This window comes from Lepeophtheirus salmonis, chromosome 2 (genome assembly GCF_016086655.4).
Source record: "Lepeophtheirus salmonis chromosome 2, UVic_Lsal_1.4, whole genome shotgun sequence".
Classification (NCBI taxonomy): domain Eukaryota; kingdom Metazoa; phylum Arthropoda; class Copepoda; order Siphonostomatoida; family Caligidae; genus Lepeophtheirus; species Lepeophtheirus salmonis.
This window is the reverse complement of record NC_052132.2, coordinates 39605597-39633285: the sequence shown is the minus strand read 5'-3', so window position 1 is coordinate 39633285 and position 27689 is coordinate 39605597. Positions and strand designations below refer to the sequence as shown.

At 27.2% G+C, this 27689-nt stretch overlaps 1 protein-coding gene and 1 long non-coding RNA gene across 3 annotated transcripts in view; one reads left to right on the top strand and one right to left on the bottom strand.

Annotated features, from left to right (window-relative positions):
* Nucleotides 1-27689, top strand: part of LOC121113734 (follistatin-related protein 1) — a 260114-nt gene that overhangs the window by 5218 nt on the left and 227207 nt on the right. The window lies entirely within an intron of this gene.
* LOC139904826 (uncharacterized) lies at nucleotides 23641-25374 on the bottom strand. The gene is made up of 2 exons (XR_011779067.1): nucleotides 25162-25374; nucleotides 23641-25020 (listed from the first exon to the last, which is right to left on the bottom strand). It is a non-coding gene; the product is annotated as an uncharacterized lncRNA (long non-coding RNA).

The window sequence follows — 27689 nt, the reverse complement described above, 5'->3', positions numbered from 1 at the left end:
GCTGAAAAAATATAGACACCATCAGGCAGCTGAATTATAGCAAAATTGCTGGTTTATGCAAGTGATCATTTTATCTTAAGGCTCTATATGCAAATTAGTAAAGAACGCTCATTGAAAAATGGAGGTGTTGTTACTTTTCAAATATTTTTTTTATCTTTAAATTGTATTATCTCAAAATTGTATAATTCCATATAAATATAGATTTACCATTTTAAAGCTCTTCCAGGCTATAAACAATACAGACAAAACATGGAGCATTCTGCTTTGAAAGTATTTCTAAAGCTTTGATTTATAGTTAATGGAAACGGCGGACTTTCCGTTTTGGAGTTTGAAGATTTAATTAAGAAGGCAAAAATTACTCAAATCGTAGTAATATTGCTATATTAATTAATGTAATTTACTATTATAGTGAATTTATTTCATTTTAACTCTGAAATTTGAGGGGATGATTCGCAATATTGTACTTGTTCCCTTTTACTAATCTGAGGAAAATGTGTCCGTATCCTTATATTTAGACTCATTTGATAAAAGACATTGGTGTTTCAGTTGAGAATTTTTCTGCGAAATATTTGCATATATCTATGGATTATTAGACTCTTCTTAATTTAATATGTTCTACTTAACTAAACAAGAATTACTATTTATAAGTGAATATAAAAAAACAAACACAAATTTGAAAAGCTGAATAAAAATTAGACAAATATATAAAGAATTTGACTTCTTTGGGAACTTTTGAGTGGTGAATAATTCTGACTCAAAAAATAGGAGATATAGTTTGTTTTTTTTTAATCTGAGGAGGGTTTTATTTTCAATGATTTTGTCCACGGAATTTTTTTGGTCAAATAATGTAAACATTTCACACACTTAATTTATTTGTATCAATTAAAAATTTGAAAAATAAATTATATAAGCTTTATTTTCAGTTAAGTTATAATTATTAAGTTAATAATTCAATAGATCTAATTAAAAAAGTAGACAAAAGTTATATAAAGTTACTGAAGAAAAAAACATACCTGAGTAAAATTACTATGCAACGAAAGATTCATTTCTTTTATTATACTTAGGTATGTAAATATAACCATATTTACATATGTGCAAAACTAATATTAATTATTAAGGTTTTTCATTTTAACTGCATATTTCCCCCTTAAGTTTTGGTATTTTAAATGATGTAAATATTGATTAGAGTCTTATATTTCTTTTGTTTTCAATAATTGGTAATTTCAAATATATTGTAACATATTATATTTTTACTATTAATTAATATTCATTTTTTATAATCAAATATTCTAGGTATCTTTAAAACAATTAATTATGGTAAAACAAGTTAAAAATCATTTATTTAAATGAGAAAGTGAAATTAATAATTGAATAAATTGCTATAGATTTTCGTATTTATTATATTTGAATGAAACAAATGGGAAAAGGCATTAAGAAATACAAAATGAAATAATAATGAGATTATGTGTTTTTTACTTGATATAAAAAGTAAATAAACACACACACCGATCACTGGAACTTTTTTCGAAATATAGGATGTCAATGTACGAAACATCTGCATGGAATCATCAACCGACTCTGAGTGGGGCATTACACCCTCCGAGTTAGCTGGTGGAAAAAATTCTTGAAAGAGAAACCAAAATTCTTGGGGTTCATTGGATAAGTGGACAACCCCCGGGTAATAAACCATATATTTAACCGTGAATGCAATGCACAAATATCCACTAGGAATGTTAGAGATATCAATAAAAATTCATCCTCGGAAAGTTCACGAAAATTTAAAAAAGGTTACAACGAATTAGATAAATTAAGTTTTGCAAAGGTCAAAGCTTAAAACCAAAAGATGAAAACGGAGTAAACAACAAAAATGGCTGGTATATGATATCTGTAATTGTATCAAGAGTGAGAAACATTGGAAAAATGACTCACAACGAAATGAGGTATAGTAATGCAAAAGGAACCGAAAGATATTGAATCGATGTGTCTAAGTCTAACACATAGGCCCCTCTTCATCTCTGTTTGAAGAATACTAAATATTATTTTTAATAAAGTCTCCCATGTCAATTAGGTTTAACGGATCCAAAAGGTGATTATTCACAGCCAAAGTTGAATCAATACAGTTCATGATGCCAAAAAAGAGTTTAGAGTCCAAGAAGTAGAAGGGATAATATTGCTTGATTTAGTCAATCAATGTATGAGCGTATTTGCAAAAGTTGAGTCCTACTCGAAGCAGCTCAAAGACTGGAGGACAAATCTGAAACTTCAAGAGCTGACATGGTCAAGGATTGACCAAAAGAGATGAGGGACAGAGTAACAACCACTACAACTCATGCCTCTGTAAGGTTTGTGGGTAACCCTAAAATTTATTCTGGTCCCTCTCAATTGTTGGCACATTAGGTCAAAATATGTTTGTTTAAGAACAAGTCGATGCAGCAGATGCTTCAATTTCGGAGATATTGCAAAGGAATGCAATCATAAATCGAAAAGTCCATCAGAATATTGAAGGTGCCTAAGGAGAAGGATGAATAGAAAAGATTATAATGGAAAATCAATCGACTTACAGAAGAGGGAGGGACAAAAGCAAGAAAAAAACGATGGCCCTACTCCAGTGAAAGAGAAAGATAGGAATGCATCAATCACTTCTATGGAAATAGGGAATACAGAAAAACAGCCCTACTCTCTAGAAAATATTGTAGAGAAAGGTAAAAAGTATAAGAAGGTCCAAGAAGAGAATATACCAGAGGGAGTGAAAAATGCAATGCATTAATGTGATTTGGAGATTAGTGATGTATTTCAGACATATGACAGAGAGAATAAGCGCAAACAACAAAATTCATCAGGCACGGAGAGGAAGTAAAAATGATCATATTTAATGCCTATTAGACTAATACGGTTAAAAAAACGGGTTATCTTCCCCGAAAAAATAAAGGGAGATGCTTAAATTACCCCGATGTAGTGGGGTTGATACCAGAATACGATGTGAATGTGAAAGGAATTTTGTGCGTGAGAAATATAGAGTAGACTTCTTAATTACAACTCAATACAGATATCCTTCGGGTTGTGAGGGGATATTGAAGTTAAAAGATTTGGATGTATATGATATAGAAGAGTAGAAGATGGTTAGTTGGTCAAAATACCATTAAATAGGACGAGAAACCCAACATACATATGGGATTTTACATACCGTCGGATAACACAAAGTTTCTTGCAAAAAACAAGGGAAATAAGAAAAATAAAATGTAATTGTGGTTAGAATTTTAAGGTGGCAGAAAAATATGGTAGGGATTTCAGATCCCTATTGGGTTACAAAAACAGTGGGTATCTAAATGAATGGAAAGTTGTTAATAAAATAATGTATATAGCTGATTTACGAATAACTACAAGGGAACATGTGAAAGGATAAAACGCCAAAAACTTATAAAAAAATAGAATAGATCACATTTATATATGTGAGCCAATGTTGGGGTTAAAAATAAAAATGGATAAAATATCGCTCAACGGACTGTCGGGCCATTTTCTTGCTTGAAGCCATATTTGACGAGGACAATTCCATAAAGAAACCTTATATATGGAAGTTACATAAAAAACTGATAAAAGAAGATGACGTCCTAAGAAATTTGAAGGAAGGTGTAGAAATGATTGAACAGGACTTGGAAGATGGATGGATCATCGGGAAGGCTTTAAATAGGTTCTACAAAAGTGTTATAAAATCTAATATAAGTCGGGTGCAAAAACAACAACAACTCAAATTATGCAAGTCATAATTACAAATAAGAAATGATACAGGACTGATACAGGAAATGGAAAAAATAATGGAATACATTTATGCAGAGAGCAAGTGTTTGTTCAAGAATTTTAAATACAAAATCAATACCAATAATTTAAATCTCTTAAAACACCTTAAAAAACAATGACATAACTCTACTAATCCAGGAAACTGCTCAGAAAGGAAAAACTTCACTGAAATATTATTTCACATAAGGAAAAAAAAAAGTAAAAAAATATTTTTGAGTAGAAAATCCTTACAAATATTAAGAAAATGATGAAAAAAGATAAATAAAAGAGCCTTCAGGACTTACTCTTAAATTCGACAAAGGCTACCAGAAATAGCAATGTTCCAATTTGGAGTATATAATCATTTTTTTTAGGAAATTGGGATGACCATAGAGCAAAAAAGAGAAGAATGCCTCTTTTCTCTAAAAAAAATAAAAGATTTACAAAAAAATGAAAGCTGGAGTTTGGTAAATTTATTGGAAGCAAACGGAAGATTTAGTAATTTATCTCCAATAGATTCTTGAATGCTCCAAACAGAGAACTCAAGGTTTTGCTTTTACTTTTTGGATTTTAAAAAAACCTTTTGATTCTATACAATATTCATTTCTTTTAAATGATATGAAAAACATTGGATTTCCTCAATTATATGCAAAATCTCTACAGTTTAAAATTATACGTATCCACATCCTTCAAATTGTAGTTATTTTCCATTTGTAGATATTCCATAAGTCACTAAGGTGAATATTCTCTTTTTTATAATAAAACTTGCATTCATGGATCATCCATATTTTTGATATATTTACATTCACATTTCAAAACCTCAAATGTTTGTTATTTATAGATAAAATCTCATATGTTGGCATATGTATCGATATCTTCACTTTTAGTTATTCTATACTTCACTAATTCAGGCCTATGAATATTTTTACAATGGCAAGGCATGTGAAAATGGTCAAAATTCTAATTAGTATAACTATTTTTCTTAAATATATCTAGTTAATCTCAAAAAGTTAATTTTCTTATTAACTATTTCTCCCTATTTTGAAAATTCAAATGTATTATTGAGCAAAGATTATTATCCTTTATGATGATTTCTGTCAAAAGATATGTCGTTTTCCTAAGTTACCATTTTTTTAATAATATTCTTAAGATATAGTTTTTACGCTAAATGCAATTTTGACAATTACGACATCTGTAACTCTGATCACTATAACTGTAAATAATAATTATGTACTAACCCGTAAGGTTAATTCGTAGTGGGCAAGTAATTCCTGAATAGGAAGTTGGATTTATGTTGATTATCTTCTCATCATAGCTGTTTGAAGCTAATTTAATAAAACTCCATTAATACTAAACTAATCTCCTCCGAACCATTTTACAAAATGTCCAGTTTACTTTGTTATTTATGATTTTTGTTTCTACATACCGGCATTGGAGTTGAAATTTATAACTCCAATGATCATTTTCTGAAAAAAACAAGTATTCAAAATTTACAAATATTAAATTACCTAGTCTTGTACGATCGCTATAATGAAAATGTAGTTAATAAGAATGGATTATAATCATAAATATTAACAACTCGAATTGAGACAATATAATAAAATTTCAAACCCATCTTTAATAGTTCATACCTTCTTTAATAGTTCATACGCAATTAAATAATAATCTAAAGAGGAGTATCATTAATTTTGGACCAATACATATATGTATCAATTGTATGACATTATTTCTTAACGTTAGTAGTATATATATATATATGTTTAAGGACGGAATATGCAAATTCATATGATATCTAATAGCAAAGTTCAAATGAATAAAATTATAATATCTCATTATGAATAGATAAAAAAATAATACAATATAGAAAAAATAAGTGTATTATTTTCAGTATTGGAAATATAAATAAGGAGTAAAATATTGCAGTATACATAGATGTACATTAGGTTGTTCCATTTTTGGGCTAATGCTTTTATCTTTCTGATAAAAGACCTTTTCTACTGATGAAAATATAAAAATTCACTTTGGCAAAGTTTGAGGTCTCTCAGGCCATTTTCAGCCTGATCAAAGCCATTTTAATTTGAAAAATGGGAATTATATATTTAAATTGTCCAATTTTATTCCTATTGTACCGGCTTAAATATAACACTATCAGTATGTACAAAATTATACTTTTTTAAATTTTAGTATTTATTATAACAGTTAAAAATATTAGGTTGAAAGATGTTCTGAATAATTTGCAATTCCTTTTTTTATCAAAATAATATTACTTTTTTTTAATAAATAACTATCACTTTGACCAGGGTTAAATTTTGATTCTATTTTTAGATGAAATAGTGAAAATAAAACGTACCTTTTTTTACTGATAACATAATATTTAGAGCAGTACAAGAGACATAAATATAGGAAATTTGGAGCCAAAATTCTAAATTTTACAAACTAAAATGGTCTGTCCTGTACGGTAAAAAAAAAGCCTGAGAGGCTTAAAAATTTGTCAAAAACAGTTTTTTGATTTTCCCTAGTAGAAAGATCATTTTTGCAGAGAGAGAAAAATATTAACTGAAAACGGAACAATCTAATGTATGTACTTATATTTACACTTTATACATACAAAATAATTCAGATCTAATAATATATGCTGGATAAACACGTTCAAATAATTCATTCGATATAAGTATTTGATTTAATTGTTCCTCAATTTAATTTTATTCATCATTTCATATGTATAATAATATTTATAAATTGAAAAGTGTGACTTACTAGCAAGAGCACGAATACTTTTTAAACCAAATTTTAATGTGATATACATTGGTTTATCAATATAAATGTCTAGTTACACAAACTAACACTAAGTAAATTAATACTTATAGAGGATTTTCCAATTCCTAACATTACTTTACCAAATAGATATTTATAAGACATTTATGTACCCATCACGTTTAATAATTTCTTATTGGAATTAAATATTGCAATTCAAGGCTCTCAAGGGTTATATCAATAACGTAAGACTCACAAATTTACACAAAATCTTATGTACTTACGCTCCACACGGTATTCAAAACCATACTGTTACCAATGAAAGCAATTTGCCACAAAATAAATGCATAAAAACAATTCACTTGTGACATTTATACTCTATCTTAAATAAATACATATTTCTTTCAATCCATTATTCTTCATTTATTAGTACATATTAATTTTGAAATTAAAAGCTCAGTTGAACAACATCATAATATTTTTGGCATCATGTTAGAAGATTAAAAATCTCAAGCTGAACTAATTTCAAAATGTGAGAGCAAAATCAGGTTTTAATTTGTCTTATTAGTAGAAAATAGAATTAAAAATTTTACTAGTCATATACATATTATATTTTATATCAATTAAAAAATAAAAATGTAAAGAAATTGTTTAACTCGAGCTCTGATAAAGGAAATTATTTAAAAATTTGAAAATCACACTCTAAAAACATTGATATCCAACACAGCCGTATCTAATTTGTAAACAAACTCACAACAACCTCTACAAATGGCGTCATTTTCAATCAAATTAACTCTTTATACTTATGTTGATCTTAAGAGCACCTGATCAATCTGACTTTTGCATTCATTAAATCCTTTCATTATCTATATAGATTATGATTAATCAGTTATTGATGGGAAAGGTACTGCTATTATTTAATCAACGTATCAATCAACCTAATTTGGAAATATTAACAACATTATATCCCTTTTTCATGTATGATAATGGAGTTTTGTGCATCATTTAAGTCAGTAGGGGAGATCGGGAACAGTTTCAACAGATCCTATTTCTAGAGCGTCCGAAAATATATAACCAAAAAATTGAACTTGAAATGGTAAAATGTTTGTAGGTTGAATGCCATTTGTGGTATTACACTTTGATAAATTTAATCTTTCTAAATCGAACCATCAAACCATCAGTCGAGCCAAAAGTAAAAAGTACCGTGACCGGTCTACCTTAAATAAATATAGATATATATGAATATAAAGTGTACTCCATAAAAACTAATCAAGTTTTTAGATTTTGTCAACAACGGAAATTAAAACTTAATAGTATTTTAAAGCGTTTTAAATATTAAAGTTTTTATTATATACTAAACAATATGCATGTACATTGTACGTGCAATTATAATACAAAATAAATATTTACCTTGGGGGAAAATTTCATCGATGTTCATACAGTAGAGGGAAAAAGTATTTGATACCTTGCAGAAATAGAAAAATTGCCCACTCATAAAAAGTATTATGGGATTGAGATCTTGAATTCATGCAATATCGACCATTGTCATAATACCATTTTCGTTTTTAAAATCAAGTAACAATATATATGTTTTTAACAAAACCCTAAATATCAAATCATATTCTTATCAAATCGTAAAAATTTGATAGTATGACAAGTAAAATGTTTCTACAACAACCAGGAAGGAAAAAAACTTCTTGTTAAGAATTACTATTTATATTAAATTTTCATCTGTACAATGACGATATTATTCGGAAATCAGTGAATTACTTAAAAACAGATAACAAGAGTATCCTGATAAAGATTTTTATTAACACTAATTTATTATTAAAAAATACAAAATCACTGAGTTGACCGGAATCCCGAAATAACTTGGTTGTAAAGGTTTCACCGAGTTTCAGAGGTTTTATTTAAGGAATTATTAACATAAGTTACAAAAATGTTTTTAATAATCTCCAAATAAGTATGTATCATTACGAATAAAGACACTAATTATCATGAAGAAAAAAATATATAAAGAAAGATTTTATGACATTTTATGGAAGGAAGTTGTCTGATCTTTTTAATTTAATGACCTGCTATATTAAAAAAAACTGTGAAAAACTTTTAAAAAAACTCTTTCATAGATGTTTTTAATAATGAAAAATCAACATTAATTACTAGAAATAATTAGGAAAATAAATGCAATAAGTATCGACACTTTTTTATATGTATAAGTTTCTTGTCTGAAATAATTAGACATACACATATGTGTACGGTCAACACAACAACCAGATAAAATGATTTGTTTGTCAAAGTTGAATGTGAATTACATGATAATCATTTCTATCAACATATCAATTGTACAAAATCTTATGAAGACGCCGCAATTTGCATTAAAAGTAGCTATAGTTGAAATAACGATAAACTAATTAGAAAATTTTAAATTTTATTTGAAAGACTATATTGAGGCCAAAATAAGTATTTTAAACTAAGTAAAGCTTCTAAACTATAAGTAAAGCTCTTGAATATCTTAACTCACCCCACATGTTGGACTACAAGGCTTATAATTGAATCTCTATGAAATATTAGGCTCTATCTATATTAGAAGTAAAAACATGAATTACGATTTTCTTCTTTACTTTATTATAGTTCAAGTTTGTTTTCGTGTTAACGCAACACATATACATATGCCTCAAATGAATGTCAAAATGAAGTTATTGGCTTACATTCAAATAAATCATGGTCTAAAACATTAATCACTTGATCTAAAGGAACTCATTAATAAAATAACAACGTGTTAGAATATACTTTTAATTTTTTTTTCAATTGTATAATAATAATTTTGGTTAAAAATCCTAGCATGGATTACTTAACATTTAATTTATTGGATATTATTGACAAAAAAATGAAAAGAAATGGCTTGATTGACAAAACATTGAATAAATTTAGACAGTTGAAGGTCAAAACATAATAACAGGGACAAGATATTTACAAAAAATGTTTTGAGAATATGGATAACTTAATAGTATTTTTAACGCATGATATTCTTCCATAAATATTTCAATGTTGAAGTTTAATACAAATCAAACATGCAAAATATAAAAGGTTCTTCCCTTGAAATACATTTAAGGAAATCACGTTTATCACTTTGGAGGTCTAACTTCAAATCTGCGACTATAGGACATTTTTAAAGCTTTTTATGACTTGATAAAACCAGTGGGATACAATCCTGACATTTTAGTCATAGATCAGGCAATATATTCTGAAATATATATAATTTAAAAGTGAATTGTCTTTTTAAAAAGGAAGTTTCATGTTAACTAATATTCTATGTTCTACTAAATATCTGAAGCTGATTTTGTAATTTACAGAAATGGAGGTTCATCTTCCGTTCAATCTACTCTTAATTTTGTAGGTACAATATTTATTTATAATTTTTATTTGAGCTCTGACATATTTGAAATGTTATTTTCTCTGAAAAACTTTTACGCCTTGCCTCAGCAAACATAATTAATCTGGTCTTTTGTTTTGTTGTGAATTTTGTTTTTAATCATAATTGCTATGAATTTTTTTCTAAAGATAAGATTTTTTTATATTTGTCGATATAACTTATGTTTCAAATTTTTTTGTACAAAATGGAGAAGGCAAATAGCTTTTTTAATCTACTTTCTATTTATTAAGAGAAAAAAAAGAAAGAATTTGACGTTTATCATTTTTGTTCATCCAAAAATTAATTAATCAAGGTATTTTCTTTTTCAATTCTGCAAACAAGACACATTTTATATCAAAGACATTCAGACAAATAATTTTTTAGGTTTGTAAATTAAATATGCAAAATTCTTAGAAGTAAATTATTAAACACATACAGATTCAAAATTAGGAAATTTTAAAAGCCTTTTTCACTTCTAATTATTTATATTTTATTCCATTTTAATAACAATTTTTTTGAGCAAAAGTTGGTAATTTAACAATTTTCTACAATTTTTATTCATTATGTCCCCTCAATTCTGAATAATGGTTTTTAATACGTGGATAAATAGAAGCACAGCGTACCTTAATGAAGTTCGACAACAAGTTGTTCCATTCATCCGTGATTACGGCCTTCAGAGAATTGACATTCGGGTGATAATACTTGTTCGTCCTGTCCTGCCTTCCAAGACGCACTAAACAGCGAAGTCCAGGGTGTTCCTGTCTGGTGAGGACGAATAACCATAAGTTTCCCAGCTATTAGGCAGCCATATTCTACTGGCAAAAATGCTGAAATTTTTGGACACCAATGCCGGGGCGTCGTCATTGGTAACCCCATAATTATCCCTGGGGAACTTGCTCTTCAACCGTGGCAAAACATGGTACCTGAGGACCTTGTTATAGACATCCGTGTTGACTTTCTCTTTGGTCTTGAAGAAATCGGGATGCATCTTGCTGCCGTCCTCCGCCACGACACCGAGGACCATAACCTGAACTGGATAATTGGTCCTGAAGGTTCCCTGGACTTGAGCTCTTCATTCAGTCAAGAAGTGATCATTTATCCTGTTCCAAATAGCGTCCACTATGAAGTAGTATTCAAATGTTAATCAAAGTAGGCTCTTCTACACTTCCAACTGGAATGGAAATAAACATGTATTCCACTCTGTATTTCATCACACACAACACATTGTGTACATGTAAGAGATGTAGTAATCCACCTTAAAAAGACAGTAAAAAACTGTCCCCGATCTTCCTTAAAATACAAACATGAGTAGATAATTACAATATATTACAGTAAATCAAAGACATATCGTGCACACTTTTTCACTATTGAAGAATAATTTATGTAGATACATATTTTTTCGTATCAAGTTGAAAAGTATCATCAAATTAAGTTTTATACAACTTCTCATATTTGTATAAATAAGTAATAACTCTTTAAGTTTCTAATTTATATATAGATATGATGCTTCAAATGATTTTTAATTATAAATGTATCAGATAAAAAATATTCCTAATGATATTAAATATACAAAGCACATTGCAACATCATCTTGCCCACAGGATGAAACCCACATTTATTATTGTTATTTAATCCTTAAGACGCAAATATTACGATTAAAACGTTCAACCTTCACAATCCTTTCCTTAAAAAATTTTTTTTGGGTATAACTACGATTCAGTGACATATTTCTACATGAAAAAGCTAAGCAGGTAGATTAAAATCAAAGTAAATAAAAAGTTGATACAAACATTTCAGCATTTGCAAAATGAATTATTTATTACTGTATCTGGATGATTACAATTAATAAAAAATGGATATATCCACCAAAAATCGAGTAACATGAAGGAACTTGCTTAGAAGCTAATATCTTTTTTTTTTTTTTCTAGTGATTTTTATCCAAACTGAAGTTATAGACTAGACCTTATATTTTAATTTAAAAAGGTCGATTTTATTGATTTTTATTCAATTGAGTTTTTAATATTTAATAAGAAATTTAATCAAATAAGCTTGATAGGTTGAGTTGAATATAGATTAGAATAGTATTTCGAATGAAAAAAATGAATCTCTTATGAGTTAAAAAATATCAATCAAAATATTTTGAATATGAAGAATTTATAATTTGTAATATGGTACTGATTTGTAGCTACACCCTAAAAACTTGATTTTTAAAAAGACTTTAAAGGCCAAAGTGGTAAAGGATAAAATTTTATGGGGTAATTTTATGTTCTACAGTTGAAATAACGAAAAAAATGTGGTTTTCAGTCTGCAGAAGCTACAAGACTTTTTATTTGTTGCAAAGTGTAATAGAATGTATTGTTGTGTCAGTCTTTATTTAGGACTGAAGACTCCGGCCGCGTCCAGTTCAAACCTAAAATCTTATTAATTTCGGTCGTTGAAGACGTCACTCAACTTTATTTCTTGCTTTTTAAATCTGTTTGAATACTGACAGTACGAAGAATGGATAGTGATAAAGATGGGTACTAAGACTGGACTGGCCGAATAAAAAAGGCTTTACACAACACAAATCGAAAGAATGAGCCTTTATTTTTGGGTGAGAATTCTAAAAAAGTATTTTAAGGAGAATGTATGATATCAGTAAGATGAAAGGATTTTTATGGGTCCAACAGAGATATTGTCAGATTTACCCAGATAATTTTACCAGAAGACAGAATCATATTGATGTTCATCTTTGAATGTTGCAAAAATTTTATGATTATTAGATGCATTGTTTTTGAACAATAAACACCTACTTTACTTGATAGTAATAAATTTGAAATATATATTTTTGTAATTTGTTTGGTAATTTGAAACTTTATTCCAAAAATAATAAATTTTAAAACAAAGTACTTAGTCTTTTAATTGTTGGATTAATATATAATTAAATTATCTTAATTTTCCATTTTATTTGTTCTACACCTTTCAATATTGATAAAAAATAATTATAATAATTACATAATTGGGATTTACAAAACTTTACACAAAGATCAGTATTATAAACAAGCTTTCTAAATATGAAGTTATAACTTTTATGGTAAAATGTTGTGTTTCTTTATTTAATTGTGATATTAATATTTTTTGTGTATGTCTATTTTAAGTATATATATTAGAATAACTAATTTTTGAGTAACAATTATGGACTAAAATTAGTATTTTAATTGTTTTTTTATACCTAACTTCATTTAACAAGTCGAAGCAAGAAAGAGTAGTCATATAGGAAATTTAAGCACTATTGGATGTTTTCTTAAGTTGTGCGTTATGTATATATTTTCAAATAAAAAAACATTATATAAAAAATAAGGTAATATGCTTAATTATATCAACTTAATTTAAATTTAAATAAAAGAACGTTGCGAAATAATTAAATAAAAAAATAATTTTCAAAAGAATTGTCCTTTGGCAAGAATCCGAGAAACTAACTTTAAAAAAAATAGTTTTTAATTAAATGTGAATAATCAAAAATTAATCCATCTTTCCCATTTAATTAATGATTAAATAATGACATCTGGCTTGCTAATAAAACGCTAGAGTTGGTTCGACTTAAAATTCTTGAGTTCGGTTGAGTTCGAGTAAAGTGATAATACTCATATTCTACTTCGATTTTTTATAATCAGTTTCGAGTTTGCTAACAATAAATTACTCCAAGAGCCACAACATATATATAATGTTCTTAAATATAACTTGAATTTTATATGATAAAAACATTCCATGGCCTATGGTCTGCACAGTTAAATCTGTCTGTTATAAACTGGGAGAGTGTGGCAAGCCTTAGAACTTGTTATAACTTATGTAATTTGTAGGTTGTTGCAACATTCCTATCCTTTTTATGAATAATTACATTGAACATATTTTTATTACTATCCTTTATTTGAATAGTTATTAATAAATTATTATTTTGCAAGAAAATTAGATTTTCCTTCCTATTAAAAATATATATTTAGGTACTTAATTACTCGAGACTCATACAAATACTTTGAGTTTTCGTTGTTTGATTTCAAACTATGTCAAGTTTTTCAAATATATTTAGACAATTCGAATGATTTACAAAAAAAAACCGTCTTTATCTATGTTGAATACATTAGGAGTTCAAATCATAACAATGTCCAACAGCAAAATGATAAAAAAATTGTATATACGTAGTTTATTATAATTTTATCCCCTGATTCCAAATATGGCCTTATTTTAATCGAATTCAACTCTAAAAAAAACTGCTAATATGTTGAAAATAGGAATAATATTGGAGTTTTGAGCATTGTTTTCCTATTTCTAATGACAGTCAAAAATGTTGCAAGGTATTATTACACTTCATGTAAAGAGAAGAAAAGAGGTTGAATTGTTTTTGAAACTCTTTTATTTTGGAACTCTAGTACACATACATTCATCTTTTTTGTAGCATAATATGTGAAAAAAATTATTTCAATTGAATTTCCAAAGGTTTAACAACTTTTAATTTTTTAAATTAGATAAAGGAAGCTAGCTATTAGTAATGAAAATGACAGTTTGTGGGGAAATCTGTCTTTCTGAGGATATTATCATTTTAATAAAGGAAAATTTAAATATTACTTTTCCTATTTAACATATTTTTCTTTTTTTGTTATTTTTAATTATAGAAATTTATGGGTGACACAGTTTGACAAACCCTGGATTAAAATTTATATAATGGATAAAAGAGTGCCTTTTTAGATGTAGGATGTTCAGATTATAACTCATTAATTTATCATAATAGTGAAACCAACTAATGCTATGTTATAATTGCACTGTGGTGTCATATTGAGCCTCGTCATATTTCAACAATTAATTAAGAAAACAGTTTTGGGATTTTGTGTCTTGTAATAATTTTATACTTTTTTTTTTGCAAATTGTTTGTCTCTAATATCAGTTATGTTGGATGCAAAATTTAGCTTAATTGATATTATTTATTACATTTATGTATGGTTAGGATCATATGAACCCCAATTAATAATGATTATCATAATATTAAAAAAATATATTTTATATGGAAGTATTTTTTAGTCAAGGAACAACCATGAGATGGCATGTGGAATATTAGGCAGATAAATATTAATATAGAATAAACAATAACACCATAATTTTATGATAATTTGAAGTTTTTTAAGAATTTCTTCTTCATTGTTCAACTAGCTAACATCTACTAAATTTCTAGTTAGACTATTTGAAGAGGTGTCTTTCTGAATTATCGACTGCTAAAATTTTATATATCTGTTCCAATGACCTACCACTGGATGATAATAAAACTAACTAACTTCGTCATGTACATGTAAATATATATAAATATTCACTTACACTTCTAAGTCCTAATCGTTACAAGTCCATCATTCAAGAGCAAAAACGTTTTTAAAGGCTTTAAAAAAAAAGGATTTACAACAAACTAAAGTTTAAATTTGAGACTTGTTTCTTTGAATTTTCATAAATTATATTTGTTAAAGTGTAAATGCCGCATTTGTTTTACGTCCGATATTATTAATTTTACCAGTTTTATGTTCGTATTTTTTGTAAATTTTAGTAACATTTCTCTGTAATCTTATCCCAAAGCTTTAATTTTAAACTAAAATGTTTATTTATGTATATATTTTACGTAACTACTTCGTTATTTAAGTGTAAGAACGAAATATAAAAAAATAAACACGTTTGTCGTCAGTCTTTCTACATATATATTCTCTCCTTAAGAATTTTGAGAATAATTAGACAAGCATTAGAAATAAAAAAACGTATATTCAGGTAGCAACAACAAAAAATAATAACATTTATGGATGAAAAATCCATATCCATTATTGTATTATTTCCATTTATGGCAAGCAATGCATCACTCCCATCAGTCATCATTTTCTTTTCTCCCCCCCCACTACTACCACCAACAAATGCAAAGCTAATTGGTGCATCTCTAATTTCAAATAATTAAATTTAAAACATATAAGAAATTAAATATATATTTTGTCATCTCTTACTGGGTATCGAAGGCCTTCAATTAATATTCATTCCTAATTCATAGATCATATTAATCTCTGTTAAAATTTACCAGAGCGAATTATAAGCACACACACTGCCCATGGTTAAGTTCCTTTCTTGTTTTTTGTATATTGAGTTTATGTTTCCCATTAGGACCGATAAATAATTGTTTTACTTACAATTTAGACCTGTTAATATATTGAATATCTCTGTAAAAAAAAATTTTATTTGACCTATTTTTTTGTAAGGATTTTTTTCCTATTATGATCTTGATAAAATCTTATTTTTATATTTGTTAGATATTAAGTGTATTCATTATAAATATTTGTAACATTATACATAAGAGCATGTTTAAAAAAGGCTTGCTTCACATTTTGAAAGTTGTGGAACGGCATTTTTTTATAATTTTTTTGTACATATTTTTTTCCAAAATATTTGAAGAATAACAATGGGATATATATATATATACAAATTTTGAGATTCGTTAATCCATTTTTTATTTAATAATATCATTTTGATATGAGGGAAGTTTATTAATTCTTCTTGCTTAGACAACTATTAAAGAGTCCCTTCTGTAAATTTTTTAGGCATACCCTTTTTTTTAATCATGAAGTTATAGTAAAATAATATATGTTTAAATTTTGAGACATACCTATAGATTCTTTTTTTTTTAATGATATTATTTCTATAGAATGAGATATTCAAATTCGGAAAAAATGTTAAACTTTTGTCTTAATGAGGCTTACAAGTATTATATTCTCATAAATGCAGATAAAAAGTATGTTAATTATATTACGAATTAGCTTAATAACGAATATTAATCTGCCAACATCTATTTATATAAATATTAATAAATTAAATAATCATAACTCAATATTTCATCCGATGCATTTAAAGGAAGTGACCCCTATGGGTATTTTGCTTAAATATGTTTGTATAGTATAATCTATTAAAAAAATTATGAATAGATTAATAATATAACGGATGTTTTAAAGCCTAAGCTCTAATACTGTTCTAATGATCATAAATGTTTGTTTGATATTAATACAATATAAAGTTTCTTTCAAAAACAAAACAATTTACACTATATTTTTTATTCGATAAATTGTAGTATGGCTGTATTAGTTTGATAAGAAGGTTGTTTGGTCAATAAAATAAATAAATAAGGCTTGTTTATATCGTTCACTTACTTTTACTTTAAAACTTACAATGCAAAAGCAAAAGAAAATATTTCCATTCTACATATTTTTAATGGCAAAACATTACTTTGTTTCAATACAAAAAGGCAAGAGAATTGAAAATAAATATCATTTTTTATAAAAATAAATCTTGGATATTACTTAATATAATTTTACACTTCAAAAAATATGGAATTATTAATAACTCGGTGTTGCTGGAAATTCTAAAGCGTTAATAAACTTTTTTTTAGGATTATGGATAAATATACCCACTTTTTTCTTTTGAATATGTTCAATATGCTTTTCATATTTCAAAAAGTATCAAAAATAACTTGATATATATATTTTTTTAAATATTACTTTCTACTATTATTAATCGATAATAACAGTTACAAAAATTTGTTACGAATACATTTGATAATATAGTTAGAGTATTATAATTATGTATATTGTAAAATTGATACAAAATGTTGCATATTGTTTTAAGTTTTGCAACAAATAAAATAAGTATCGTTATCACTTTGACTATCTTCGTCATATTTCAAAAGTGAATTACTTGCCAAATAGCAACAAACTTCTTCTTTTTTCTCTTTTGGATACATCTATTGTATAATATTTTAATGAAAGCTAGAGAGTATAGAATCTTGAGAAATTATGATGATTTACAGTAATATTAAAAAAAATGTTGCTTTTTTAGAGTACGTGAATTATGTGCCTTTGATCCTTGTGATTAAGGAGTAAAAAAATAATAACAAAGTACCATCAAAATCTAAGGATATAATCATTTTATGTCAAGATGACAATATCACAATATAGTATTAAAGAGTTGCTTTGTTAGTATTTTACAGATTTTTACCAGATTAAACGTAATTCTTCTAATTTTTGAGTGTCTGCTTAATATCTTAGATCTGCGCATCTACTTGATTTATTTGTAACAACTTAGAAACTAGCGTGGGTATCCTACAACTCAGCTCGTCATATTTAAAAAGTATATATATAATAAGGAACATTTATACGTAAAAGAGTTTATAGTCAAATGGGTTTTTATTAGAGATGTACTTATACCAAAATTAATTCATAGGTATTATATATTAAAGCCCAAAGAAATTTTAAAGTATTTTTTTTAAACTTGCATAAACGACACAAAAAAATTCTCGTCATATTTTACTTACTCTTTAAATTTAAAATGTGAAATGACAATTCATAAATATTCAATAATAATAATTTCCCATTAACATTTGACAATAAAGTATATGTAATAACAAATAAAAAAGGACTTTAAGCCTTTAATGGATAAGTCTATTTTATTTCATTAAGTTAAAATTCTTCATATTTGATTAAATCAATCGCTATAATATATTAGTCTATCTCTTTTTTGTATCAAACGATTTCTTTAATTGTTTGCTAAGCTATTTTTTTTCTTCTAATATATAAAATTCAAAGAAGATAAAAATGAAATATTACACACGGTCAGTTTTTGTATCTCTAACCAAAATCAATGGAGTATAATGCTTCATCTAATAATTTATTTATAATTTTTTTTCTCTTTTCTGCAAAACCGTATTTTATACTCTAAATGCAATTTAAAAAGTTTGGAAACAATCCCACACTATTAAAAAAATGCTATTGTTTTCTAAAAATACATAAACATACGCTATATGTGTACATATAAATTATTTGATATTTAGTAGCAAAATGGCAAAATATAATATAAATATTGATCCAAAAAACTATATACAAATAATTAACATTGTTATTGAATGTTTATCAAAATCTGACACACAATGAGTGAACAGCAAGGAAAGAGACAAAGAATCAACAATCTTCTTGATGTGCATTAGGTTTATTAGGACATTTCCAGGATTGTTGGAATAGATACCCGATGTAGTCGTTAATTACAAATTGCTCAAAATGATGATAGTATTTATAGAAATGCTGTGATTATCGAGGACTGCATCTAATATTATGAGGATGGGTTTATTAAAATCAAGGGTAACGTTGAAGCTATAATGAAGACTAGTGGAGGATACATCAAAATAATTTTTTTGTAAAGCATATTTAATTGTCTTTCAAATTTCATTGTGATACACCTTTTTAATAATTAAGTCATCAAACTGGACATTTTTACACACGCACCTTGTATATACGACCAAAAATAAATTTTTGTAAAGGTTGTTATATAATTTATTTTTAAAAAATTAATTAATTTTGATTAATACTGTTTTCCGTCATTCAATTTATTGTGAACGAATTCGTTGTATGACTTTTGGAAGGGTTCAGAGTATATAAAGCTACTCAAACGTAATTTCTTTATTTATTGGGAAATGCCTCTTTTGTCCTTTGTAGTTGTCAAGGCCCATAATATCTTTATTCCTGAGTCTTCTAACCCCTTCAGGATTCCAAAAAGTATTTGCGTAGTTATTTACATCCTTTCAAATCTCCTACTATGAGTAGTTTGATGATAAGAACAGCCCACAAAAATATTTTTCTGGTTAAAGGCACTAATAGTACTTTATAACTATCCGCAAAGTCTACGTGAATGCACTCTTTCTGCAAAAGGAAGTAAAAAATAGCATACATCGCAAGGAGAAAGATGAAGCTGCGTCATTTGTGGGATCTGAAAAATGGGTTTATTAGAATAGGCGTGTGAACAGACTTTCATATTAGCGTTCTGCTGTACTTGTTAAATGTACTATACATTTAAACTCAGAGGATCATTTACTAAGAGCACCTAGTTTGATAGTTCATGTGAGGGCTCCATAAAGTAAGTGGACATGAGCAAACTATAAAAATATAAACCTATATTTGTTGTATGACAGTCTGGAGTTTGTTGTTTAAAAAAATACGCATGCTCAAAAAAATTTTGACGGACCCTTTATGTGAAAATAAACGTACATATTATTATTACGTATCTAGTTTTTGTGGAATAATATTAACATTTTGGGTGTTGTATTTTTGTGTCAAAAGACGGGGGGCTATTCTTTGTCGCTTTGTTTAGAAACGAATACAAGTAAATAACGTTCATGCCCCATTAAATAACTACAAAAAAGTAAAGTGTTTATTTGTAGTAATTTGCATTCATTGTAACTATATTCGATCGTAGTTAGAGTTACCTAATTTTAGAAATATTAATATAATCCTCAGGTAGGTGAAATAAAATAAAATTCAACAAATTTGTAAAGAATATGTTTCCTTACATTAATACCTACATACAAAGTAATTTGTTTTATACATATTATATTGAATAAATGATAGTCCCTGTTGGTATAAGATACTTTTAAATTACATTAATGTTAATTCGATACCTTTTTTACATGAACATACTTACTTATCTTTTCATAGAGCAATAAATAAATTAATTTGAATTAACCGAGTATCGTACAAACTTACAAATTTGAAATTTTTATTTACGTAGTACAAATATTTAATGTAACTATTTTAGACATAAGTAAGCTAATATACTTCAAGTTGAAAAAAACAAGTCATAAATACATTTAGAAATACCAAATTATAAATTTAAAATGATACAAATAGAAAGTTATATAAATAATACATGTTTAAAAAATACATTTTAAAAATATTTTTTGTTTTCCACACAATATTACAATATTGATTTGATTTTTTTAATGTAGAAATTAAATGAGGTTATATGCTGAAATTTTGAAAAAACCTGTGATAATGATTATATTATAAAAAAAGAAGAAAATAAATGAATTCAAATATAAACAGGTGAACAATGGAATTTTTATATATAATTTTTTTCAAGCTCTTATTGATTATTTTCTCAGTTAAATTGAAAACAAACCAATGGTATATTAAAAGTAAAGCTTCTACTCCAAGAACAAAGTACTCTTTTGAAAGTGAAACTATTTACACTTCAAATGTATTCATTTGGTCTATATTTTTTTTTTAAATTAAAATAAACTTTCTTAAAACAAGATGATTGTATATAAAAATGTACACATCATTGAAATCAACATACAATTTTACACAGAATAATTAACTTTTATTCGGATAACGGATTTGTTCCTTTGTCAAAAGTTGTCTCAAACCTATAAAAATGATAAATTACCTTAAAATATAATTTCGAAACGGAAAAATCAAATACAGATTCGGGATCTGCACGTCAAGAACAATTAGAATTAAATATGAAATTCTTGTACTTCCCCTTCTATCTAACTATCCATTGTTAGAGTTGATAAATAATAAGAACGCCTAAAGAACATTCTTTTACGCCTTGACAATTAATTTCAAAGTTGTTTAATATCTCAGAAACAAATGACGCACCATCCCCCAAAAATGGATAAAGAATGTATAAGATAAATTAAGAATTTACATAGAAGGTGGAGCATTAATACGATAGAGACAAGATACTAGAAGGAGTTTTCCATCTCAAGGCTGAATCAATACCCCAGGCAAATAATGGAGGGTTGAGTATAAGTAAACTTTAAAGCAATACAATTTACAATTGCTCAATCAGACATAGGAATTGTCTTTGAAGTAAATATATATTCTATTTTTTAGGAGCAACCATGAAACAATCCTACGAACTCGACCGAATTATATTTGGACATAATGTTCAAAACGTTTTTTTAACTTTGTTATGTTAATCCTTTTTATGAATATAAAAGGAATAACTTAAATTGATAACAATGAATTATTTATATTTAATAAAAAAAGGTATAATTTTTGGCAACATAATTTCATTTTTTGACAACAAACTCTATCCTTTGGACAATAACATTTTTAAATTGGAGGGAGATGGGGAGCGTGTGCAACACTTCCTCGGAGTCACAGGCCTGCTTTTACATAACTATATATATTCAATCGTTGAGGATAGTTGTAACATTTTTTATTTTTTTACTTTTGGCTCAATTATCCAAAGCTGGGTTGTATTAGACACGCCAAAATTAAACAAAGGATATTTTTTGTTAATTTTTAAATCTATTTAGCGATTTAGTCGGGTGTTGTTCCACAAGTTGCATTATGTATTAGAACTTAAATATAGAGTTTTGATTTTTAATTTGTTCTATCAACTGATAGCAAAATTTCAATACTTCATATGATATAAGTTACAACAAAAACTATAACAAACAGAGTGCATCCATATAATATAAAATAAAAGTGCACGATGCAACTGTCTCCAGTCTTCTCGTTGTTAAAAGTTATAATACAGTATGTCCAAAAATTAATGGAGATATTGAAGAAATGACTTTCGGTTACATGAAAATGTTATTTTTTTATTGGAGAAAATTGAATTATGTCTAATCGAGACATAAGACAACGTTAAGCAATTTCTGAAACAATCATTTATGGTCATTGTATCAGACACATCTATAAAAGAGCAGAGAAAGTAACTATTATTATCAGTTGCAATTGAATATCCGACATGGTGAAGGAACATTACTTAGAGACAAGGGCTAGGGCAATTGGAATAAATGAAGCTGGATGAAGCCAGATAGACGTTATACTTAGTTTAATGATACCTGTCAGGATCATAGAAAATTGTTTGAGAAAAGTTAAGGGCTGTACAAATTCTCATTAATCAAGATGGTCGATGGGGGAAATTTGTTTCACCAAAGTTGCCAAACTGGTGATAGAATAAATTTAAGCTAAACAAAGGAAAGGAAACCTGTGCTTAGATTAACTGAAAAGGGTCATCCAATATCCAAATCAATGAGACCATTTTGAGCGCCTTTCCTTTCAAACCATGTCTATATCCCAAACTTTCAAAAAATCAAAGGAAAGCTATACTTCAATTTTGCGGGGAACGTTAACACTGGACCGAGGGTGATTGTAAATTTGCCGTCTATAGTATGTAGAGTTGATTTTATTTATTTCATGCAACAGATCCTCCAATAGATAGGGTATGTGCAAGAAATAAACGTGATGTGGAACCAACTCCAACGATGAAATTTCCACTAAGAATTCAGCTTTGAAGTGTTATTAGTGTGAACAATAGAAAAAAGAAATAGATATATGTGACAAGATGTAGGAATAATTAAGCAAAGGTATCAGCTGAAAAAGGGGTATCATACATTCATAATCAGCCATTTCAACAATTGAAATTACATTAAACTCTGTTTGACTTTGATGGTGTAGTAGAAATTTAACTAATCAACTTCCTTCCCTCACATTGAAATTATAATACACTTGAACACCCAGAGATTTATTAACATAAAGTAATATCCTGGCATACGAGTTTGAAACGTTCCTAGGGCAGAGATTGTAGATCAAAGCAATTTATTCCAAAATAAGTAGTTAAATATAATCAATGATCCATTTCAAAAAAGGCTATTCACTGCCGTATTTTACGTTACTTTCAAATATCTGGCATTCTTACATGTGAAATAATTCCATTGTGAGAAAATCAGTTCAAAAATCCTGTTTTTAAAGCTTTTTTTTTTTTTAAAATAATGGATTAGTTTTTCATTTGTTCATTTGTTTTTTATAATTGTTGGCAATAATATTGATATGTTATATTGTTAATATATACATTTATTTATATATATTTCCTTGTCTTTGACTTATATTAGAGTCCTAATATAAATATATTTTCAAATAAACCATTTTTTACATAAAAATAGGTACATATAAAAAACAGAATAATTTTTTTTTAAAAAGCTTTTATAAAAAAAATTCTGTTATTTATTTTCCTAAATGTTTTTTTTTCTTCTTTCAAATATTTTATACATATGTAAGCAGAATAGGAAAATATATTCAATATTACAAAATATTCATGAATTATATGTTGTATAAATTGAAAATATCAATTGAATCCATCATTTGGTACAATAGAGCTTTAAAGAAGGGGAAATATGAAACGTTTTATTATTATATTATATACAAATATATCAAGATACCTAATAAATGAAAATATCTGTTCAGATGGGTTACTACATCTATCATGGCTGTATGCATATACAAATATGTGTATAATAATTTAAATCTAAGAACACTAAAATAACTGTAATTATAAATTAATTAAGGAAAGAACAAGAACTTTATTATTTGGTAAAATAAATTCGAAAAAAGAGTAAGTTAAGTATTGAAACCGACGGGTCTGGCACCAAATAATTAAATAAGCAATTCAACGACAATTTTTTTTTCTTTCAAGCAACAGTAATTTATTTCAAAACTTCTAAAATGACTTTCTTTAGATCATGACAGAAAAGATATCTTCAAAGCACACGACTGAACGTTGTTTCTTTAAAAACATTACTATAAAATGAGAACTTGATTAGTTGTAGATAATGCATAAAAACTAAGAGGATCGCTGAGTCTATTTGTAGACAAAACAAGGGTTCCCAAAATTATCCATAGGATTAATTTTTTTTCCAACCGACTTATAGTCTGTATGAATCATGGTCTTATTTCAACATGCTGAATAGAGAATAAATAGTACTTTTGAAAGTTTTGAAAACTTTGCTCAGGTTTTTATAGGAAAAGGGATGACTTCACCAACGAATCAGTTTTGAATATCCATGTTTGAAACGAATCCTCCGAGCTACAGTAGGAACAGTTTTTGCATCTTTTTCTATTTCAACGATTAATAGGTAAATAATGACGAGTTCCCCATCCCGTTGTAGATCCATTTTTCATTTTTACTTCTGAAGAGGTTTCCAAAGAGTTTGCTCGTGCCCGCGACAACATTGTCATAATTAAGGGATCCAAGACATAAGAACCTTCTCTTGACCAAATTTGTTGGAGGAATGTACAAGATAACTATATAATACATAGAGAATCTGGGAGCAGGCGAAATATGGATTCAGATGTTTCAGGTATGGAAACGAATAAGTAAAACTACAAGTCATATTATGGGATGCTGGCCAAAAGTCAGAGACCACATTGAAAATTTGAAGAAGACCCTCGAAATATACCTCAACAAAGGGTTATCTGTAAAAGATATTATATATGGAGTTATTAATCAAAACAGAAAGGATGCACTAGCATATAAACTTATAGTTAGATTTCAAACAATGTTAATTCAGACAGTAGCAAACAATATATGAATAAACACTGGCCTTATAGTATTACCACTCTCAGAAATACAATTGGAAGTATTACTTGGAACCCTATGAGTATCTTCGAGTGATGGAACCAAATACTAACGAATCCAATACCAATTTGGGTTGCCGTTTTTTGTTTATATAATTATTGGGTATTGAGAGCATCGCGTTGAATATCCGATAACAGACTGATACTGTTAGTTGAAGTTATTTAGTATACATGTTTATTTTTTAAGTGATTTCCCGCCCTCGCCCATTAAAAAAAATAATAAGGCCATGTGGTCCTTTACTCCACTCATATGAGGCATTCTCTAATGTAATATTTCTGCGTATTATTTTATTTATAATTACATAATAGCATGCTTGATCTTATAAAAGTAAAGCTGTGTCGACAAGGCATTTTTAAACTTTTTGCATAGGAACTATTTTTTGGACATGTATTCTCTAACCAACATGAGTAATTTTTAGTTGAAAACTTTTGTTGACACAGTCAGCCTTATTTATTCACTAATTCTTTTTTCTTTCTAATAATTCTCTTTCTTTCTTTTTTTTTTTAGCTCATGGTATTTTTTAAATATAACTCATGGGCTGAAAAAAACCAAGCTTAATAAAGAAAATACTTCGTTTTTTTGTTTAAAATTGTTTTTTTCTTATTTTTAAGTTATAATTTTTTTTTATTCGCTTTATACAGAGGAGTCCCAATACTTTTCAAACAATAGCTCAACGGTATTCTTTCCCATTAAAAAGCAGTGTAAAATTAAAGAAGCAATTTTTTTTTATCTATTGTCTTGGAAATGACAAAAGTAGCCTTACACTTAGAACCATAAATCAAAACTAAGTGGCATATTGTCAAGAAATTTTAAGAGCTTTCTTTTGAAGGTCGGTACTAACTGAAAATGAGGCGAATAAAAAAAGCGCCATCTATTTGTGAAGCTCGAGACTATTTAGCCCATGTTTTATATATTTTTCAAAATCTCATATAGCCTTTGAAGTGCATCCAACTACCCCAAGGGGCATCCCTATTTGAAAATAACTGATATAACATGTGGAATGTTGTTTCCTTTTCCTTTTTTTTTTTTGTTTACATATGGAGAAAAGCTTTTTATTTGTTCTTCACAGCCCTTAGTACAAAAAAGATACATACAGAATTCAAACAATTACGAAAATCCAAGGTTGACGCTAATTTCTATAGATAACCTGGTAACATTTTAAAATTTTAATGGAAAGTAATAGGTTTAAACAATTAATTTAGAGCTTATTAAAATAATAATTACATAGATAAATAAATGTAGAAATAATAATACAATAATGAGAGAGTGTGTCTTGATAATTTTTATGCTATATATAAGGTTTTTCGTGTTTTAATTAAATTTGCGATGTAATGTTAATATTTGTGGTTATTTTTTATTTGTTCTTATAATTTAACAAAATATTATAAAGATACGTTGAAAATTTAACATATATTTGAACAAATGATAGTAAAACATTGGTGTAATGTTGATATCAAACATGATCCTATTAAAGTTACTATACTAACCAACAAAAGAATTATGTTAAAGTCTATTTTTATTAGTATAACTATAATGACAGTGTAATACTACCATTAGTGTACCGGTTTATTATAGACCACTAGATAAATAAAAATACGTTATATTCCTTTCAATCTATATTGTGTTCCTAATAATTTTTAGTATACTCATAAAACGTTAAATCTAATTACATGCTATTCTATTTGTGTCCTGATAATACATTGTTTATTTATTTGTATATTCTGCAAGGTTTAGTGAATGTAATAAACTGTCTTGCTTAAAAGTTTGTTTTTCCTTATAATTTCTTGGATTTTTACTTGTTTATACCTTAAATACTTTTTGTTACGCATATGAAACATGCCAAAAAAACACTTAATGTTGATCTAAAATGTGTGAAAGCTGAAACTTTATTAATTATCTGAACCAACCCTGTTGGTAAGTGTAAAAAGATTTTAGTATAATTTTCCAACAGAAAACATACAAAGCGATTTTACAAAAAATAAATTTAAAAATCATTTACACGTTTTTCAACTAATTATATGCAAGCTAATAAAAATAAGCCATTCAAAGGAATAAAAATTGAGGTGTACAAAGGTAGCTACTATTTGTATATATTACATATATTTTACATGAATTTTTCATAGAATGTCGTACCAAACCCAAAAATTTAATGTTTTTCTAGAAAAATAACAAATTATTTCCTGTTGAAACACCCAAAATTTATCCATGTGTTATATTCATAGTAGTCTTTTTAGCTTATTTATTGATATTTACAAGTGCAAAAGGGATGGAATAGTTATAAAAATAATAAATAGTTAAATGACTCAATTTTATAATCGTTCAACCATTTATCATGGAATTAAATATGTTTCATTTTTCAGTTTATTTTGTACCCAGTGTACTAACTAGGTTAAAAAAGGAAGGTTAACTAACAAGTAGTTTTCTTGCTGGGAAAATTGAAAGAATGAATTCCGATATGTTTGAGTACATGTTTAACTAAGCACAAATTCATGAGTACAAAAATCAT